This window comes from Onychostoma macrolepis, chromosome 04, assembly GCF_012432095.1.
Source record: "Onychostoma macrolepis isolate SWU-2019 chromosome 04, ASM1243209v1, whole genome shotgun sequence".
Lineage (NCBI taxonomy): Eukaryota > Metazoa > Chordata > Actinopteri > Cypriniformes > Cyprinidae > Onychostoma > Onychostoma macrolepis.
Window position 1 is genome coordinate 455,905 of NC_081158.1, and position 6,000 is coordinate 461,904.

At 34.3% G+C, this 6,000-nt stretch overlaps 1 pseudogene; it reads right to left on the bottom strand.

The window, feature by feature from the left end:
• LOC131538882 (NACHT, LRR and PYD domains-containing protein 3-like) overlaps positions 1 to 6,000 on the bottom strand; it is a 57,732-nt pseudogene extending 51,732 nt beyond the window's left edge.

Sequence of the window (6,000 nt, forward strand, 5' to 3'; positions counted from 1 at the left end):
GTATGTGTGTTATTTTTAAATTATTTGTTTTATGTGGTGGACAATATTGAAACATGAAATTGAAAATATTTATTTTATTTTACTATTTAGTTTGTTACCATTTATTTTATTTGGCTGTTATTTATTTCATGCATTTGCATTTATTTGATTTATATTAATTTATAGTATGAGTCCCTGATGTCATATGTTGCATGTTCTCTTTTTTTTTAAAGACAAACCAACATTTTTTTGAAAAAAGGATGGATTTGTAGCGTTTTGAAAAGAAAAAAAAAAGTTAATTTATAATCGACAATATTGTTGTTTCATTTAACAATCATTGTTTAACATGTTCAGACTGAGCCAACAGACCATTTTAACAGGATGAATTGAATATTAACAAAATGTATGGGTCTAGGTAAAAAAAAAAGTAATTTTCATGAAAACTATTCAAATGGATTTATAGCGTTTTGGAAAAGAGCTCTTCATATATATATATATATATATATATATATATATATATTCAAATTACCTAATTAAAAAGTGAGCAATATTACACGTGTTTGAATATAAAATGAATAAAAAATATGCTCTACTGTCTGGGGTCTGCCATCAGGAGTTAAAGGGGATGTTATGTGACACTTTTCTTTATTTCTTGTTTTTACTTTTTTCCCTATGGCATTAAAAAAGGGGGAAGGGGGTTCAAACCACTTTTTACACTAATGAGTTTGTATCCTTGCGTGCACAAGCTAGTAATGAGCATTTGGTCACTGACTTGCAGAAAGCTTTCTGCACAAGTTAGTGTTAGAGGCTACTAGAATACAGGGGGGCGCCAACACTGATCTTGCATACCCCTCGGCAAATGTGCAGTTGCCCTATTTAGACCTCAATGTATCGTCATGAGCCGCAGGGTTTAATTTGGTTTTGTCTGTACCATTGACTGACATTATATGACTGACAGACTACAACGGTTTGAGTTAAAAATCTTCGTTTGTGTTCTACTGAAGAAACAAAGACACCTACATCTTGGATGCCCTTGGGATAAGCAGATAAACATCAAATTTTCATTTTTGGGTGAACTATCCCTTTAATTTACTTAGTTTCATTGCCAGAAAGTGAACCAACTCCAGCATAAAGCTAAAAGCAGTCTAATGTTTTTAATATGACTGAATTTGTATTTAACATGATAACAATTTAATAGAAACATTGTAAGTTACTAATTATAATGCTTACATTTCCTCAGTTATTCAAACAAGCAGCTACAGAAAACGAGCAAAGGACATTTACATTACCAAAGAACATCATCACTGACTTCAGTCTAATGCGAGTTTATGCACTTTTCCCTTTATATTCAGTGAAGCTATCTACACTGTATGATTAATAAATCTCTTATACTTACATCGCACGTACATCTGCATTTGGTTGTTTATGATGAGAGAAATCACAAGAGAGCTGAATTCAGTCAGCGAGCTCGTGCTGAACAACAAAACTCCGCTGTTTCAGCATTGACTCATCTGAACGCTTCTGATTGGTAATTGCATTCATAAAGTCAATGGAATCGTGTGTAGGGTTGGGTATCGTTTTAATTTTATCAATTTCAATTCCGATTCTGCTTATCGATTACAATTCTAATCGATTCCCTGTTTAGATTTGAATGTGTTTTGTCAAACATTCAGATATCAATCATATTTATTCTGTGTCTCTCTTTTTGCAAAACATTTAGTTGCAGCTGAATACCATGAACAAAAATCAGCAGGCTACATAAAAACTGGACTTGTTTAAGAGCTGCTTGTGTGCAAAATAGAGCTGGACAATTCTGGATAAATTTAGATTTTTTTTTAAAGCAGGTTGTGGTTCTCTTTATACATAAATATATATTTAATTCCATTCAGTTTGGTGCGTTCAGTTAGACCTTTAATAACAAATACTTGCATATTATTTGCTCTTTACAGGTGCAGTAATGAAAGCTCCCCAATAAAGAACTCACTGGATTAAGATGTGGAAAGATGAAACACAATGACCACAAATCCTGACAAGAGATTCGGAAAATGAACGACAACCAAGGAACAGTATTCACTGATTCACTGAAAAATGATCCATGGTAATAGTTAAGTAATGATTTAAATAATTCTGCCAAGTAAAAAAATGTGCTTCATTCCAAAACTTTGCTATTTACCGTGTTGTTCAAAACTACCGTATTTTCAGGTTTTTAATGTTTATACTTATTAAAATTGTACAATTCAAGTAAATGCTAGGAAAATTTGGAAAACGTAGTGAATATTTTACCTGCAATTATTGTAGCTGGAGAGTGGGGACGGTTGAAATTCGCAACACTTTTTGCATTTCCCTTAGTTTCTCAGACACTGTTTATATTAGAAAGCCAAAATTTTAATACAATAATGCCACATCTGTCAGCTACTCACCCACACTGCTTTTACATGTGTACCTATGATAATATACGTACAATTTATATTGAATAGACAGAGTCAAATGTTATAACTTACGCCACAATAGGGGACGATTGCAACATTCATTAAAATGTCATTAAAATTGATTCTTAAATATAATTTTGCAATTTCTTTATATTATTTGAGCACAAATAGGGTGTCTTCAATAAGTTAAATTGGCTGTAAAAAAACAACAACAACAAAGAATAGTAAATGGAAAAAGAAAAATTCAAGTAACAAGTAACAACCATGTTTTGGCTAAATATTACAATACATTTGAACTACAAAATAATAATATAATCCAAATCAAGACACTGAAATTTAATAATCACCTATTTCTGTTAATATCTGTGACAGTTTATTGACCTGGGGCCAGTTGCATAATAGCTACTATCTTTTGATTATATTATTACTATGTTAAGACTGTGTCTTAAGAACTAGTTTGACTAACAAGCAGTTAACCAAGTTATAATCAGTCTTACTTTTCAGATTCAAATTAGACAAATCTACCATTTCATGTAACTAACTTTATAAGTAAGTGTGTGTGTGTGTATGTGTGTGTATGTGTATGTGATGTATGTACAGTCATAGCCAAAAATATCGGCACCCTTGGTAAACACGATCAAAGGCGGCTGTGAAAATTTTGATCTTTTATTTTAAAAATTCACAAAAAATCTAACCTTTCATTGGATAGTAAGAAGTTAAAATGGGGGGAAATATCATTATGAAATAAATGTTTTTCACATTGGCCACAACTATTGGTACCCCTAGAAATTCTTATGAGTAAAATTTCTCTGAAGTATATTCTCATTCATAGTCACAATTTTGAGCACTCCAGGGTGATTATGAACATTAAATTATCCAGATATGGCTTCCTGTTTCACAGAAATATAAACAGGAGGGAAAACAAAGCCCAAATTCCCTTAATCATCCATCACAATGAGAAAAACCAAAGAATATATTTCTGACGTGCAGCAAAAGATAATTGAGCTTCACAAATTAGTGAAGTGGCTTTAAGAAAAGAGCTAGAGCAGTGAAAATTCCCATTTCCACCATCAGGGCAATAATTAAGAATTTCCAATCAACATAAAATGTTAGGAAACTGCCTGGAAGAGGACGTGTGTCTATATCGTACTATTACGGTGAGAAGGAGAGCTTGAGTGGCTAAAGACTCTCCAAGGACCACAGCTGGAGAATTGCAGAAAATAGTTGAGTCTCGGGGTCAAAAAACCTTAATAAAAAATTGTCAAACAGCCTCTACATCACCACATGTTGTTTGGGAGGGTTTCAAGAAAAATTCTCCTCACTCATCCAAAATCAAACTCCAGCATATTCAGTTATCAGACACAACTGGAACTTCAAATGGGACTGGCTTCTATGGTCAGATGAAACTTAAAAATGAGCTTTTTAGCAGCAAACACTCAAGATGGGTTTGGTGAACACAGGAATAAAAAGTACCCCATGTGAACAATGAAGTATACTGCTGTATTTTTGATGTTGTGGGCCTATATTTCTGCTGGAGGTCCTGGACATCTCGTTTGGACACATGGCATCATGGATTCTATCAAATACCAACAGATAAAAAATCAATAAGTGACTGACTCTTATCTTATAATGGGCCATGGTTGGATCTTCCAGCCGTACAATAATCCAAACACAAACCTCAAAATCAACACAAAAATGGGTCACTGAGCACAAAGCCAAGCTTCTGCTGGCCATTCAGTCCTCTGACCTGAACCCTGTAGAAAATGAGTGAACTGAAGAGAAGAAGCACCAACATGGAGCTGTGAATCTAAAGGGTCTGGAGTGATTCTGGATGAAGGAATGGTCTCTGATCTCTTGTCAGGTGTTCTCTAACCTCATCAGGCATTATAGGAGAAAAGTTAGAGCTGTTAAACTGGCAAATGGAGGTTTCAAACAGTATTGAATAAAAGGGTGCCGTTAATCGTGGCCAACGTGTATTAGAGAAAAACATTTATTTCATAATATTTCCCCCATTTTAAATTCTTATTATCCAATGTGATTTTTTAAAATAAAAGATCAAAAGGATTAACAATGCAGATTAATTCCTTCTTTGATCATATTTACCAAGGGCCATGACTGTACGTGTGTATGACAAAAGCCCTATTCGCACGGGATTAGTATTATCTGGGGACCTCGTGTGATTTAAAAAAAAATTAATTATATAATATATAAAAAGAAAACAGATAGAATAGAATAGAAAAGAAAGATGGATAAAAAGGCGCACAGGACTCAAAAACCTTATATATATGACCCGCCAAATGCTGGCCAAATCTGGCGAGATGCTGATTCGCACGGGACTAATATTATCACAGGTCAGGACCTCGGTGTTTGGCGAAATATGGTAGGTCATTTGCGCTGGAATTTTTACTTTACAAATTACATGCGAATGTACGGATCCCGGGAAATCACCTGTAGGAGAAAAAAATACAATCCATGCCGACGGTTTTGCAATCCGTTCCCTCAGTTTATAAACCGTACTCACGAATTCTTAAACTGTTCCCTCGGTTTAACAAATCGTGCCCACGGATTAATAAACCGTACCCACGAATTTCCAATCCGTGCGCTCAGATTTTGTAAACCGTACCCTCGGTTTTTCAATCCGTACCCACAGATTCATAATCCGTGCGCACGCTTTCGCAATCCGTTCCCACGGGTTTGTAAACTGTACTCACGGATTCATGCAGCAAGCTCCTAGGTAGCCTACGTGTTATCGAATCATATTGTATATTGTTTTATTGCATATTATTATGTGGAATAGGCCTACAGCAAATTGTAATGGACACGCGTTGGAATACAACGAGTTAATAAGAAAGATGTGCGTCAAAATCTTGTTTAATTTGTGATCATCTTAGACTTGATTATTATTGTATAATAAACCTGGCATTGTGACTGACTTTGGAGTCATTTGTTCCTCTTTTGTAAGTCGTTTTGAATAAAAGCTTCTTCTAAATGCATGTAACCTAAATATATAACAACAACAACAATAATAATAATAGTTATTATTATTATTTTAATTTATAGGCTAAATAAATGAGTGCACTTAAGACAGTAAAATGTTTGTCATAAAATAATTCATGAATGCTTTATTTTTAATAACATTTTACAGTTTTGAAAATGTGTTTGTGTACTATTCATTCTTAACATGAAGACTTATTTTGGTGATTTTGGAGAAACTCAGCCCTGATCGGTCCGGAAGATCGGCAGCGAGTAAACGGGCCCGAGTGAGTCTCTGGCAGGCGAGAATCTAACCGGAACTGGCCCGAGTATATTTTGCTATCTGTCATTCACTTACAGACACTTGATCATCTGTTTGATCACGACATGAAAGGCTTTAAATAAAATCATCAAAATGACTTAAGCGCAAGTCTCAGAAGCAAAAATGAGAATCACAGACATACATGAAAACAAGAGAAAGATAAACACTCACCTTAAATTATATATGTAGATCATTTTACTTCTTGTTCTGAACTGTTGTATTGAGTGTGTTGGCATGAGTTACTTGAAGTTTTCTTCTTCCTCCTGTAGTTCTCCGTTTCAATTTCGTTTTCTCCGC